Source organism: Melozone crissalis, unplaced genomic scaffold (assembly GCF_028551555.1).
Source record: "Melozone crissalis strain CALT ecotype California unplaced genomic scaffold, PUWL_Pcris_2 ptg000042l_1, whole genome shotgun sequence".
Classification (NCBI taxonomy): Eukaryota; Metazoa; Chordata; class Aves; order Passeriformes; family Passerellidae; genus Melozone; species Melozone crissalis.
In genome coordinates this window covers 35399179-35414997 of record NW_026535820.1, presented here as the reverse complement: position 1 = coordinate 35414997, position 15819 = coordinate 35399179, and the positions used below count along the sequence as shown (strand labels likewise).

The 15819-nt window shown below is 37.8% G+C and overlaps 1 protein-coding gene across 12 annotated transcripts in view; it reads left to right on the top strand.

Moving 5' to 3' along the window:
* The window catches only part of LOC128942722 (poly(rC)-binding protein 3-like), a 495488-nt gene that overhangs the window by 194897 nt on the left and 284772 nt on the right, over positions 1 to 15819 (top strand). For all 12 annotated transcript variants that reach the window (XM_054285365.1, XM_054285364.1, XM_054285361.1 and 9 more), the window contains one exon: positions 2904 to 2960. The gene's annotated coding sequence lies outside the window, so the exon portion shown is untranslated. The remainder of the gene's footprint in view (positions 1 to 2903; positions 2961 to 15819) is intronic.

The following is a 15819-nucleotide window of genomic DNA, read 5'->3' as shown; positions in this document are numbered from 1 at the left end:
TAGTATTGCATAACTGTTTTGTGCACTGAAAGGTGATGGTCTTTGGAAAGAAGGAAGCAAAGAGAAAATTGAGACATGAACTCCATCTTGATGTAAAAAAGAAATGCTTTCAGCTCTGCATATAAGGAAATCCATCTGAAATTGAAAGAAGAAAAACACTGTATTTTAAATCTGGTGAATCTTCAAGCTAATTTTTTTAAATCTAAATAAACATATGTACCAATGATTGAACATATTGCTGATATATTTCCATTACACAGATTTTGATTAATAAATCTTCCTCTAAACAAAAATGCAAATAAAGACAAAGACGCTATAGATTTAAAACATAAAGAGTAAAATTCTCAAAGAAATTACGGATCTTGCAGCATAATTTTTTTCCCTTCAGATTTTAGCAAATATATTATAAAGATGAGATAGATATGCCAGTGTTTATCCTGCCACTCACCTTTAAAATGTTCTCAGATCCTCATAGAAAGAGGCTGTGAAAGCCCTTCTCAGTCATGGCTCTTCCTATGGCAGAGCCAGCTCAAGCGCCTGGACCACCCACAGGACCTGGGCCCCTTCAGGGAAATGTAGAGAGGGATCCTTCTGAGATCAGCAGGGCCCTGCCTGAAGGAGCTGGTTTCATTTATTATTGCTAATAGTTTCACAGACAGAGGTTGGACTGCTTCTGAGGAACTAATGCAAATATTACTTCAAAGATATTCAAGGCACAGGAAATGTAAAGCAAAGTGAAGTGTAATTCACAGGGGTGGGGGTGGAGAATCAGCTTTGGGTTGTTCATTTGAAAGCAGTGGATACATTTAATCTGAACTACAGAGCCCTGTCCAACTGGTTTAAGCTCCTCTCTTTTAATTACTGAAATGTTCCCTAGAAAGCTGTTCTAATAGCAAACAAGTGCTGCAAATCAGCACAAAGGAATGTGTAACTCTTCTCTTGCATGAAGGTGTAAGTATGTGACAAATGAATTTACTTGCAGGCCATAGTAGAAAGTTGGTGGTCTGCATCTCTTACCTCTTCATACCATCCAAGTATGCTGTGACAGAATTATTCCTGAGGAAATTTCCTGATGCATTAAAAGGTCCAACTGCTGGTTTGAACCTTGCAGCATCTAACGGTGTTAAATTTTACTTTGTGTTTGCACTTAGCTATGTGCAAACATGGCTCACCACAAAACAAACAAAAAAAACATGGAAATAATCCCCTGTATCAACTCTTCCAAACACCTATATTTTAAATTTTTTTCCTCCTTCTTATTTCCTAAATATTGATGGATATCATTCTAGCCCAAGGCATGAAAAGGGGGTCTGGAAGATCTTTTGCCCTTCAGTAACTGCTATTACTCCCTATCAAGTTAATGGAAGTTCTGCCACTCAATTGAGTAGAAATGCAATTAAGCCTTTGCTTACTGATCCCATTCTGATGGAGTCAAGTTTCCTGCATCCGTATCACATACAGAAAAACAGGAAGGCCAACATTAATAGGTATTCCTTAAAAAAACTGTATTAGGTGTCATAGGTTAAATGATCCTGACTTGTGTATCTTTTCATAGCCTACTCTGAAACAAGATTTCTTGTGCTGCTTAAGTGGAGTCAGTGAAACAATACAAGTCAGCAATGGTGGATTCATGTTTTGTTCTTCACTTGAGAACTTACATTTCTGTTCACCAAAAGATGAAAATTGTGTGCTGTATCCTCTCAAGCTCACACTTATACTGCTGTCATGTTGGTAGAGAGTTGAAGCTGCTTTCTTTTCAAGAATATTAGCACTATAAATATGTTCTACGTACATTTATGAGTGTTGGACACTTCTCATTTCTGCTTGCTTTCTAGTGAATGCAGGCTGATAGGGAGTCTTGTTTGTCTTGCTTTATAGCTCAAGAAATTTCAGCAAAATTGTTCAAGATCTTAGGCTGAATATATGAGGACTAAATACTTGATGGCTATGATTTTTAAAGAGCTGATTTTATAAAAATGCAATGGATATAATGGTACTGTTGGCAGAAAAGAGCCCCCTCATCTCCCTGACAGTCCTTATTTTCTCTTTCCATTTCCCTTTTCCACCCCCTTCTTTTTGTTTTTCTCTGAGAGAGAGAATATGTAGAATGGAGCAAAGACGAAAAGTGGAAGTAAAATCTTTTGCCCAGGATTTTTCTCCTAGAAAGCTGAGAGGCCTCAGAGAAAAGGAAAACAATTCTTATCTCATTTGCTTCTCCTGTGTTGTGCTCATCTGGAATGTGTCTGGAGATTGTTTAAGGTGATTACCTAATTAGATTCTGGTGTAAGTTGTTTTGACTCATTGGCCAATTGGGGCCAAGCTGTGTCGGGATTCTGGAAAGAATCATGAGTTTTCAGTATTATCTTTTTAGCATTCAGTAAGTATCCTTTCTGTATTCTTTAGTATAGTATAGTATTCTTTAATATAATATAGTATAATAGTTATAAATTAGCCTTCTGATACAATGGAGTCAGATGCATTATGCTTGCCATCGTTGGTGCATCCCTGCAAATACAATATAAAGGAAGAAAAACGTGGGTTTTTTTCTGATCTTTGAAGATTTATTCAAAGGGCATCATAAGAATTTGTGCATACCAATTCTAATTTTTCAGTAACCTCTAGCAGGTTTTGTACATCTTTCTGAGATACTTCTTAGAGCCCAATGCTAGACCCCAGTAAGCACTGCATAAATATTAAAAAAAGTTAAATCACTGATTGGGAAATCAGTGATTTATCAGTTCATATTTGAATTGTAACAGAAAGTGAAAAGAAAGTTTTGGGATCCTAAGTTGTCTGTGGTGCTAAACTGCTTTTCACCCTTCCCCAAATCCATGGTTTGTTAGCCTGTTCTAAAGAGGGCAAGACTTCATCATGAGTGAAAATGTTTTCTTCATATTCAACAGGTCAAGTTTTCTCTGGATTGAGGTGGAACTGTGGCTTATGGACATCTGATGTGATAAGTAGGTTGAATTTTATGTATCTTATTGCATTATTACCACATGACAAATATTTATCTTGATTATGCTAGTGTAAGTGCAATTTATTATCTTTCTTATTTTGCATTTTCACCAGTAGCAGTGAAATGAAAATTTGCCTTTCTTTCCATTTCTCCCAAATGACACTTCAAAAGCAAGGTTTAAATTGTTAGAAATGACCATTTTATTTAGAAACAATATACATCAGGAGCTGTTTAACAAAAAACAAAAACAAAACAAAACAACAACAACAAAAAACAAAAAAACCAAAAACTAAAACCAAACTTCAACAAACCTTATTTCTTGAAATAAGATGTTAAGATATTCTATTGTAAAAAAGGATGTTTGGGCTTCTGAGAAGACAGTTCACCATGTGCTCATGCATTAATAGATAGTTGTTTGGGTGAAGTAATGGTCCACGGCACATTACTTAAAGGCACTGTTTTCTCTTTGGCTATTTAATCATTGTGCAGTGTTTTAAAAAGGGGTCCAAGCATCTCACTAAAGTCAGACTAAAGTAGGGGTAAAGTCTTAATGTTGTGCTGTTTGCTGAATTTTATTATTCCTGGTAATTGTTTAATACTTGAGACATGCATACAGATCTGTTTGGTCTTATGAAACAGTGGTGGGAACAAGCAGGAGTTTTGCTTACCCTGAATTATGTGAGGCTGCTCCAGTGCTAGAGAAATAGTGAAGAAAGTGTAAAAGGATTTGAGTTAAGGTTGCATAAGGCTCTAGAAACACTTTGTCACAAGAACATCCACCACAGAAGCGATTCGTGGAAGGGTTTTGGCAATTAGAAGCAGTTAAGCAAATGGTGTCCTGCTCTGTTTGTGTCAATCAAATAGCTGCATTGTAGAAAAGTGTATTTAATTGTGGAGAGTTGAGCTGAAAAAGTTGGGACTGCAACTTAAAGTTGCAATAAAAATTTCTAGGTATAAAAGAAAAAAAAGGAAATTATAAATAGCTAAAAGTTCGCCATTTCTGAAAACCAGTTTAGGAGACTGCTTAATGATGTAATTTTTCAGGTTGCAAGGTAACTTTTTCTGAAGTAATCTTGACAAGAATATATATATATATATTCTTGTTAGGATTTTCAGTCCTATTTACAGTATGTATTGTTTATTGTTGTTTACATTAAATTTTTTATAGTTAGGATTTAGAAATGAAGGTAGGGAAAAAATGTCTGTTTTCATTCAAATTGATACAGACCATCAGAGGCAAACTGGTAGCACCAGACTAGCACTGGGATGATGAAGTGACAGTAAATTAAATGACAGGGAAGGTAAAATATATGATAATATTTTTAGCACCAGAACAGTTTGCCACCCAGACCTATATATCACGCATGAATTGAGCAGCTCCCAAAATGTCAGTACATTGTGATTTACAGCTCAGAAATTTGTCCTTTCCCAGATAAAATGAAGTTTATTTTGTGTGCATGTAATACCTTGCAATTTATTATACAGGCAGGCACCTAATAGGGTCTGAGCATGAATGCCTCAAGTGAGAGGTGCACTCATACTGCAGGAGTGCTTAAGAGAAATCAGTGTTGCACATGTGTGTATGTAAATGTGATTGAGAACACTGGATCAAATGGGTATATTTTTCCATTGCTATGTTGCCTTTTATCATGGATTGGATAAATCCATTCTTGCTTGTGGGAAGCAGGAAAAGGAAAAAATGGTGCTGCAGAAATATGTGGATCTCTCCCTCCTTGCAGAATGAGAAGGATTCATATCAGAGAACTGCATGAACTCACCTTTTCAGTAGAGGTTTTCTTCCTGGTGTTTGTGTGTGTGTATGAGTATCTGTTATGTAGCAGAAAAGATCAATGCATTTCATAGATAAGATCTTTCTTTAAAAGAGGACAAATCTAAGATCTAAGACTGACAGGAACAAGTGTCCAATGTTCTGGAAGGTCCAATCCTCAGGAAATGGAATATAGATTGTACCACAGGTTTAAACCAGAAACAGAGTGACAGAATTACAGTCTGTAAAACACAGACAATGATGTCAAGCCACAAACACATTGAAAGTTTTTTCATAGTAACATAATTAATGTCCTAAAATCTACCAGGAAAACAGATGGCAGCCGGTGGATTTGATGTGTATACTGTTCATTATGTGCATAGAAGGATAGTGAGACTTTTATTCTTGCAGGAGGAGCAGCACTTTGCTGAGAAAGAGAGGCAGGCACACAGGCAGCTGTTTCAGGAGATGACGTTCCAGCAAGTTGGAAATATGGACCTGAGAGGGAAATGAAGAGCGCAAAAGTGAGAGTTCAGTGGCAGAGGTTATAGCGGAGGAGCTACAGGGAGAAGCTGAACAAATACAGTTAAAAACACCCTTCATTATCCCTGGTTCAGTACCTTGGGTTTCTCTCATTGCTAGTGCTTAGTTACTTGTTGTGATGGCAACTCCCCACCTTGGTTCATTCTGCTTTAATTATCAGTTGCATGGCTTGAACACAGCAAAAGTACAAAGGAGATGAAATTGGAGTCATAATGGCCAGGTTCAGACAAGTCCTCTAAGGTTGGCAGAAGAGAATAAAATCTGCTGAAAGTATTTGGGAAAAGCTGCTTTTCTGTTAAGAAATAATGCCAGTAACTGATGTGTAAAGAAAATGAAGAAGTACCATTCACATGTAGTTTACAAGTACAGGAGAGGTAAACTGTGCAGTGAACATGGACTATATGTTAAGGAACTCAAGCAAACACCTTTAAAAATCAGTCATCATATTGCTTTGCTTTTAAATTAATTAATATAATTATTTATTACAGTGATACCATTATGTGTGGTTCAGCATTGGATAAGATTCCCCCTGAAGATGAATTTGGAGTTGAAAAAAATCAAAAATAAACTTTCAGTGGAGACAGAGCTGAAAATGAAGCTATTTCTGTTCTGACAGCGTTCTTTCTAATAGAGGGTACTGCAACGTGCAGAGGCTCAGAGAGATGTCAGTGAAAATAACAACCTGACATTATATGTGCAGTAAATACTGAAGACTGGAGGCTGGTTTATTACTTTTTCTTTTTTTTTAAAATGTGTGGGTTGTTTGTTTCAGTTTTAGTTCATGCTAATCTGCTTGATAGCTCATTATCTTTCTCCTTTGGTTTCATGGCAGTCTACCAGTTTATGTTAATGGCTGTTTCTTTATCCAGTCTCATAAGGTCATCATTTGAAATGGTAACTTAGGGTAGATGTTTACATAAGTTAATATCTCTTTTCATTTTATATGGGTACACTGAAAAACTGAAAATCATTTACTTTCAACAAATTGTACTAATAAAATGCAGTCTTTTGAGACTAAAATACAAAATTCAAAGTCTATTAGATTGGCTATCTAATCAGAGTTCATGACAACAATATAATTGTTTTTGTTTTAAAAAAAAAGAAATGCAGACAAAACGAACAAAAAAAAAATCATGACCAGTGAGGATTTGTCCAGTTAAAGAAAAGCAAAAGTGCTTTTTCATCTCAAGAAATCTTGAGAGTTAGAACTGGCACCAGTATGCTCCCTGCTGCAAATATTGAGGTACATAAGTCTTAAAAAGCTGCATTGTAGTAAACACTGGACTACATGCTTTAAAAAATATGTGGGTGGATGGGAAGTGGAAATGGTTGCTGAATTACTCAGGTGGCTTTGAGTGACTACATGAGCAAGTGTATGATTTATATGGCAGATTTTGGCTGACTCTTGGATATAAGTGAGGAATCCTTACCCCATGAATGAACCACACAGTGCTGGCTGAGTTGCAGTGGCAGGAAACTCACTGTCAGACCTTGCCTAAGGAGCCATGGTGTCAGCTCTCAGTCCATTTATTGAGCAGAACTGAAAAACAGTAACACCTCACCAGTAGCTGGATTGCTCTTGTGCTGTAGCTCTGGAAAAGAGGAAGAGTGGAGAGCAGAAAGAAAGAAAAAAAGATATAAAGTGATTCTTGCATGACTGGGTTTGTGTGGGATCTCAGTCTCTCAGAACTGGGGCGCAGGGTGAACCAGACTACCCCTGGGGGGCTCGGGAGTCCTGGAATGTTGCCAGAAATGTCTGGTGGCTGGACTTTGATCCCACATGGGAGATGACATCAGTATGAGGACGGGAGGATTTCACTGGGGTGAATGGTGAAGGGACAAGTTAATTGGAGTGTGAGATACAGGGTTTAAGATCCCTGTACAGGGGGGTCTAGAGAGGCAAGATGGAGGTACTGGGGCGTGCCCTTCTCCTTCTTCTTCTTCCTCTAGGCCTCCATCTTCTGTGGTGGAGTTGGCACTCCAGGATTGGACCTTGCTAGGGGAACACTGGTTAATAAGGATAGAGGGTATTGGAGAAAAATGATAAATATTGTATACGTAACTCCGGGTATAAAGATAGGTGGCCGCCCCAGGGGCTTGCAGTGTGTGCCCATGGCTGACTGCTGAGCAGAACTCTGTCAGGCCAAGAGAAAATCTTTTAGATAAGCAATTAATAAACACCAAGACCAAGAACAAATCTGAAGCTTCCTCTCGTCCTTTCGAACCCGGGGGCCCAAGGCCATCTTTGGGCTTTTCCCAGACCATCTAAACAGCACCCAAAATCCAACAGCTTTGTGCATGAAACTTCTGTGTGTCTTCTCAGCAGTATCTCATCCTGTGGAGTAACATACTAAACTAGGTGATCATCAGCCAGGAGGGATTCCTTGCTATTCTTCCTACTTTGTGGCATCAAACATGGATTTTGGAGCACGGCCAGGGTTAGACTTTAATAAACAAGTGGAGTTGTCAGTATTTTTACAACAAGGGCATCTACAGTACTTTTGTCTCTCATCATGTTGGCTAGGAGGACATATGGCTATGGCTTTTCTCTGATAAATTCTTACACGAGTCCCTGCACTCAGATCTACACTTGTAGATATTTGTACTATACTGAATTAGCTAAGAGTCACGTTTGAATACAGTATTTGTACTATACTGAATTAGCAAGAGGTCCTCTATGAAACTTTGGTGTGTCCTCTAGCAGTAATTTTAAAGGGAAGAAATAACATCAGATCTTGTAGATTATTTCATTTCCATCTACATTCACCAAAGTGCTAGAGAAGTCTTCCTGAGTAGTGGAGATAGTGAATTTCACCTTTTCTCAGTGCCCACTCTGCTGCCTTGGTACTGTGGTTATTCTGAAGATCCTTTGAGTTCAGCTGGTTGCTCATGCCATGGTTCAGCAAACAAAAAGGCTCTCATTCTTAAGACCTTAATGAGACTTTAACATGTGCTGAAATGTCTTTTGCTGAAAAATCACAGAAGCACAAGCAAAGATTGTAATGTGGCCTTAACTGGTATCATAAAACTTAACTTTGTGTTAAATATTCTGGTTTTGAAAATTGAGTACATTTTAAAAGCTCTAGCATTCATTTACACCTATATGTTCCATGCATACATCATGAGGAAATGTCATTTTACAAGTTGCTACCACCCCTTGATCATTAATTATCCTTCTTGTGCTCTTTCATTAGTTCATGGCAGGAAAAAAAAATATCATGTGCTATGATATGTTGGTGTAATTTGAGAAATCAGAATACGCAAATAGATATATTACTTGTTTTCTGTAACTGCATTGAAATTTGCTTTCTGCAGCTGGGGAAGAAGAGAGCAACTGTGGGAGCATATGTGTTTGAAAATGTGTAATTTCACAGTGTGGCAGACTTGGCATGTAACAGGAGGGTCTTTCCCAGAGTGGTTGTTCCTGTGAATAAGGCTTTCCTTGACCTGCTGCTTCTCCTGAATGCCAACTCGCTTTTGCAGACCTCAGTAAGGGATGGGGGAACTGGAAGCTCAGGTCCTTCTGAGCTTGTGGCATTTATATTGTGAGACAGTTGAGATAGAGTTCATTTTGCTAAGCTGCTCACCCATAATGGATCTGTCACATAAACTTGACAACATATTTGTATCCATTTTGGACAGCATTTGCTGCTCAGCTCTCTCCCTGTGAAAGTTTCCAGCAGACCACTCGGATTTACTGTAGGTAACCCTTCCTCTCCCCCTCAGAATACAGCTATCCTTTCCATAGGTTGGGATTGCCTGATCATCCTTCCTACAGGCTTAACAGGCAGTCATCTGTTCCAGCCATGCTTTACCTTTGAATTGGTAGAGAATTTTGAATTTGAGAGCACCTCTCAATTTGATGCCAATTTTCTCTTCTTCAGCTGGCATAAAGATGGCCCAGCCAAATAATGGAAAAAATGATATTTTATGCCAGAAATTCTATTGGTTTTTTTCCTTTGAATTCAAAATTTGTTTGAGTTTCTGTTTATTGGTAATTTTCAAAGAGTTGCTGTTTTTTTTCTGATGTAAATATGTGGCAGGGCTGGTGGAAAGGAAAATAATGGTATCTCATAAACTGAAAATCTGACTTTCCTGCCAACTGTGTCTGGGAAACCAAGTTATCTTTCAGAGACTGGAGCTGCTAACAAATAGAGAAATAAATGACTGCTTTTTTGTATCCAACAACTAATGCTGAAATTATACAAGTGTATTTGACTCCAAGTTCTGATTCAAAATTGGGTGTCTTATTCTACTGAAGACTTAGTTCTTATTCTACTGAAGACTTAGTTGAATCTGAAATATAATTTCAGTCTTTGTGGCACAGGAGGATATTTTACCCTCTCCCTTTCTCTTCCCTCAACAAGAGAAATTTTTCGAGTTCAAATCACTGAATAAACCTGCAGGAAGACATCCATTTCTAAATATAGTAAGCTGAGCTATAGGCAGTACCAAGGCCTGGAGAGACAACTGAAAATGAAACCACTGACTCTTCTCTACTAATTCATCCCCTGGGTCTCTACTTTCCAGATTTCTTTTTCTTCCTTTCTCTCCTTCTTCTCTGCTTTTCCCCCTCAGTGCTGCTTTTTCCTTAACAATAGTTATATAATGCCATCCTTCCTTCAGGATGCATCCTATATAGTATAGCTTAAATATGTCTTAGTAGCTCTGTTCAAATCCATATCCTTTCAGTTCATTTATAGACTTTTTCCAAGCTTGAGTTCAAACCAGCAGTGGTTTTCCCAGAGAGGGCCAGCTCTCACAGCATTGCCCTGGTTCCAGGTCAGTGCATGGAGTTTAGGTTTAATAGCATGTCCTAGTGTTTTCCTTCTTTGACCTACACAGCCCTATCTCTAATAAGACAGCATCTAAACTGCTCTTTCTGTGTTTCCTGAGGCAGATAGAAATAATAATACTGGTCAAAGGGTAATGCTTGAAAGCACATTTCTTTTAAAAACAGAGATGGGTTCAATGAATTCTGCCACCAAAGTGTGGCAGTTGCAAGTTAACTATCAAGAGAGAGTGAAGCTCACTTCATTCTCAACAAGGTCCATTTAGCAAAGCTGATCTTTTTCACTGGCATAACTTACTGCAATAAATAAATTCTGTATCTGGTGCTTCTTTGTGGCATGTCTTTTTTTAGCACTCTCTCCTAAAGCTGTCTATGGCTTTCTGATACTTGCTGTTGGTCTTCCATTACCTCCCCTTGAAAATCAATGTGGGAGACAGCCAGAGCACTTGACAAATCCACTGCTCTTCAGAGGCCTTTCCAGCTTTTCCAGTGTGCATGTTAATTGTAAAAGCTGAAATGAAATACCTTGGGCTGCACTGACCCCATAATCTGTTTTTTAAATAGCGTCTCCATTCCATAAATCCTCTTAGAGATAAATTAAAAATGCCTGTAGAAGAGATATAGCCTGAATGTAATAATTAAGCAGGTGCTAAGAAGCAACCTATTATTCATGTATCTGGGTTTTGTATGATGAAACAAATTCTAAAAAGTTATTACTGCTTGAAGAGAGACTTGATCGATCATCATCTCCAGCTGCCCAAGCACAGAACTGAGTAATTGGAGAAAAATCATCTGAAAGGGACCAACCATCATCAGAGCAGAAGTTTTCTTCCAATCAAATCAGTTTTAGGAGTAGCTTCTTCCTTGCTAGGCAGTACCACTTACATTTTTTGTCTGAATGCTGAATGAATCCTGAAGGGGCAAATACCTTCTTTGAGTGAAAGGTGTAGGTGAAAACAGCATTGCTTCTACACCAGTGCCATTTAAAATCCATTTTTAGTTATGCCTAGAGGATAAGCAGTATTTAACTACAAGCCAGTGGTAAGCAGCGGTGTATCAGAGGCTGTTGTTCACAGATCATTCAAACTGAAGATTATCAGTCAAGCCCAATCTTGCAAATGAACAAGAATTCAAAAATTCTGATACCATTTTTAAAATGGAAAGTACAGGCACAACTAGGACATTTCTGTAGTGTGGCACTGAATTCAGATATTTAGTAAGCAACTTCTGTAGTAAGTTTACTATTTTCTACATAGGGAAAGTAGCCAACTGGGATTTTATTTTGTTTGGGTTTTTATTTTTTTCCCTTTCTAAACTGCTTCTCATGAAATTATGATCACTTGCAATTTGGGAGCAGAAATACCACACAGGGAATAAAAAGCCTCAGCTGCTTTTTCAAAATGAAATAGCTGTGTCTAAAAGGACTCTGCTAGACAGCTTCCAGAGGGCTGCAGAGCATGCTGGCTCTGTGTATGCTGTGCTGCAGAGAGAAGAGCCTGGAGGCTGGGTAACGTGGGGTTTCCTGAAAACTCGGTGGCTGGAGAGATTTCAAATTCTTAATTGTCTTCAGAATAAAACCTTTATGCATGGGACTGATAAATATTACTTTAAAGCCGTGTGTGAAATCGTGACAACATCACTGGAGAAGGGCCTGGCTGACGGCTGTGATTGCGCTATCACCCGTCGGCCACGTGTCCCTGCTGAAGCAATTGGGGGCAGATAAAACGTGTGCCATTGTGTTTTGTACTGTGCCTGGCACAATGAGGCCCCACTGCTACCTGGCTCTGCTGGGCACTGTCAGTCTGGGAGCATTATAACAGCTTGGAAATTTGTAAAATGCACAGACAAGATGTTCAGATAAAAAGGGTACTGGAGTGGTGTGAAATTGAAAAAGCTTTTGAGAGATTTCTCGGTTAAGCATTCGCTACTCTTCTGTGCTGTTTTGCTACTCTTTTGTGATGTTTCATCCTCCCAAAAATGTACTTTCTCATAAAAATAAAAAAGTATGCATTTCTTTCTTTCTGTAGAGAATAAACACGAATGCAAAGTCATAGTCAGGCCTCGTTCAAGGTGGACATTTTTCCCCCTTCCAATTTTCACATTATTGAAGATATCATTTTCGTTCAGTATTATGTAATGTGTTAAAAGCAACAAAAAAGAAACATCCTTGAGCATTTTTTGATTTACAAAATGCATCCTTTCAGATTTTTTTTTTCATAATCTAGTTATGGCATTCTTGATTTTATGAGTGGAGTCTCAAACACTCTAGAAGGCTTTTTTTGGTTTCTTTTGTATGAAAACAAGAGGTGGAAATTCAAAGGTGGATAATTGTTTAAATTACTCTGATATTTCTTTTAAATCTTGAAATATTTAGCATTGTCATCAGTATGTTAATGAGCTTCTTAATTTTGAAAATGTTGCCTTTATTTATAAAACAAGAACTATTTTTTTATTGTTCAGATTAGCTTTTGCAAAAAAATATATAAAAAATTAAAGCATGAGAACAGTATAACTGTTTCCTTGCTATCTATCAGGAGTTTCCATTTTATCATTTTCTTGAACTTGCAATGTAGTAGTTTTCTCCACTGATATCATAGTGCAAATCTGTGAGTCGGCAATTAAAAATAGTTTCAGTATTTTCCATCTAAAATGTCTACATGTTGGTGACTGTCTTTCCCAAATGTAGCTCTTCTGGTTGCCTGAGCATTTGAATGAGACCTAAGTCCTTTAACTCTCCCATAGTGACACCCATTGACTTGGGTGGGACCACAGTAGCAGTCTTGAAAAACCTTTTTTCAGTGACTGGCAATGCAGCAGTGTAAGGATTTGAGTAAGGCTGAGGGCACTGATAAATTTGATTTGCAGGAGAAAAAAGTTTGAAGTAAAGTTTGATAAAATTGAGTGGTTGACAGCAGTTATTTGATTTCCTTAGTTAAGTTTCTGACATCTTTGGGTGAGGATGATGCTGGAAGCATAAGTCAAGCCTAATTGCTTGTAGCACTCACCTAAGACTAATACAATGGGAGAAGAAGAACATAAGCCTTCCCTTCCCTTCCCTTCCCTTCCCTTCCCTTCCCTTCCGTATGAATATCTGTGTCTTTTGTTCTGACTTGGGTACCTGCAGGGGGCACCTGCAAAAACCCCATATCTGGGAATGATCAGTGTAGGGGAAGCAACAGTTGCCTGTCTGAAGAAGGGTTGTATTGTACCTTAACTGTATTTAAATGTATGCTTGCCTTTACCAGGAGCATTTCTCTTAGCTGGAGTTGTCTCCCACAGGTACTGCAAAAGCTGGAGATACTTCAGTGTGTGGCATGTTTTTTTGAAATATCTGTAGAGCTGCTCTAAGGAAAAAAAAAAAAAAAAAGAAAGCAATATTTAAGTATATCAATTATTTCAATACATGTAAAATATTTTTAAAGCCTGCCTTTCACAGTCAGTGTTGTTTTGTATACTCCAAAATTGTTGGCAGAACTGAATGTGAGCATTTTTGTTTGAAGTGATGGAGAGGTTGAATACCCTCCTTTCTTTCCCTTCCAAAAGACTACATTGCTTTTAATTAGCTCTAGTCTTTTTGCTAAGTAGAATGAAATTTCCCAGCTGTGTAGGAGATGTGGACCAGCAGAAGGTGTTGGAAGCTGGGAGCACTGAGACTCTTTCCAACAAAAGCATTCATGAGCCAATCTCATGTTGTGAGTAAAATAGCAGTGAAGCGTTTAGCTCTGTTTGCAGATCTGGACTGCAACCACATCTTTCTCTGGCCAGAATGTGCTGTTTCTGGCTTTTAAACTTAACTGTAATAAAACATTATTATTGAGAATTTCCATATTTCCCAGTGCAATTACACACTGTGATCTGAGCAGCAGTGCCATTCATGTATTTACCAGGAATACCAGCTAGTGTTTCAGCTTGATCCTTCCCTGGTGCTTGCTTGGTGGGTTAATTTGGATCTTTCTCTAGAATTATCTGTGGAAGACCAACTGGCAGAATCAGTGAGGCCCGTTCTGCAAGCTGATGGTTTTTACTGTGTGCATCAATTAAGTTTTCTTCTCTGTTGTGTGCTAGAGCTGCTCTCAGACTGAGACCACACAGTCCCCACATGCTCACAGCTGATTTTACTGTGTGTTGTAACTCACACATAAGTGGACTGCATGTTTACCTTCTCAGTTGCTTTTTGCCATCTAGGACTTCATTTGGAAACATAAGTTGGAAAAATGCATGGAGAGTGATATAGCGTCTAAATTTAATTTCTGAATTATGATTAGATTTTTTTCTCCTTTTTTGATTGAGCGTAGTTGGTTCACCTGCTCAAAATAGCCACATGCAGTTATTTAGCACTTCTGCACAGAAGGAGATGTCTCTTTAGTACTAAAATCCACAAACACATTCGCTAAGGTGTGCAATCCCATCATGGCAGAAACAAGATAAATGCTACATTTCAAAGTAGGAAAAGAGCAGCATGGAGCCAATTCTTCAATATTCTTCTTAGGACATGGATTGAATGCTCAGAGGTTTATTTAATATGTATGTATATATGATCCTACAGTAAAAGAAAGGTACACTATTCTGCTGATTCAATAGCTCCATGAGCATTAGAAACATTATTTTAATTTACCTTCTGCATATCTACTTATGCAGGATTAAGTACTCTTTGACTTTAAGCAAATCACTGGAAAATGTTATTCTCATTTTTTCCTGTTTTTCTTAGTTATAAAAGCACTTTAATCCTAAAAAAATAAGTGGTTTTCTTACTCTACAGTTTGAGTGGCAGAAATCAGGTGCTGGCATGTCAAAGACAAAAGAAAATGATTCTCATATATGTTATCAGAATGTTTAGTACTCTAGTTCTTTTTTTTTTAGTTCTCTAGTTCAAGCCTTAATTATTTTTTTGCTACATTCCTTAAAGTATTAAAATGCGTATTTTAAATGTGGATTGCACAGAACTGGCCAAATGATTGGACCTAATGATTAAGTGCAATGAGAGCTAACTCGTGGCAAAAAGATCTGGGAAAACTTGATGTTATAGTGATCTTTCAGAAAAATAGCAGATGAAATTTCAGATTCAAATAATAAAAAACTTCATAGTTGGAACCAACCTAGACTACACATTTTGCATTAATGATACTGAAATTAGCCATTAGCATTTAGATAGTAGGTTTTGGAGCAATGCTGTATATCATTCATTGAAAATTTCTCTTCAAACTTAGTAACAGTCAAAATTAAGCACCAGTAAGAAAGAATAATGAATGAAAAATGCCTTATGGTGCTGCATATCCACTTGCAAAATCCATGGTGTGTTCACGTATACTGAAGTTTGCATGCTGGTCTGGATTTCTTTCTCAAAAGAGAAAGATGGATGTTAGAAAGAGAAAAAAGGCCAGCAATGAAGAGTACAGCAGAACTAGCATTTATGAGGAGATGAAGTTCACTGACAGATTTCACATCAGGAGAAACATATCTGAACAATATCCCAGAGTTTTATATAACCTTGAACAGTGTGGAAAAGAGTGCAGACTGTTTATTCTGTTTCTTATGGTGCAAGGAATCAGGTATCAAACACAATTTTTCAACCTGAAAGATCTCAAAAAATTTTAAAGCTGTTGGACATTCTCTTACACAAGCAGCCTGTGAAATAATTTAATTAATTCTTGGCAAAATCCCCCTGAAGTGCTCTCAGAGCAAAGGTATAGACACAGACTTTGACTTGGGAAGTCCCTTGGCAGTTGAGGAAATATTGCTGCCATTCCCTCGCTTATT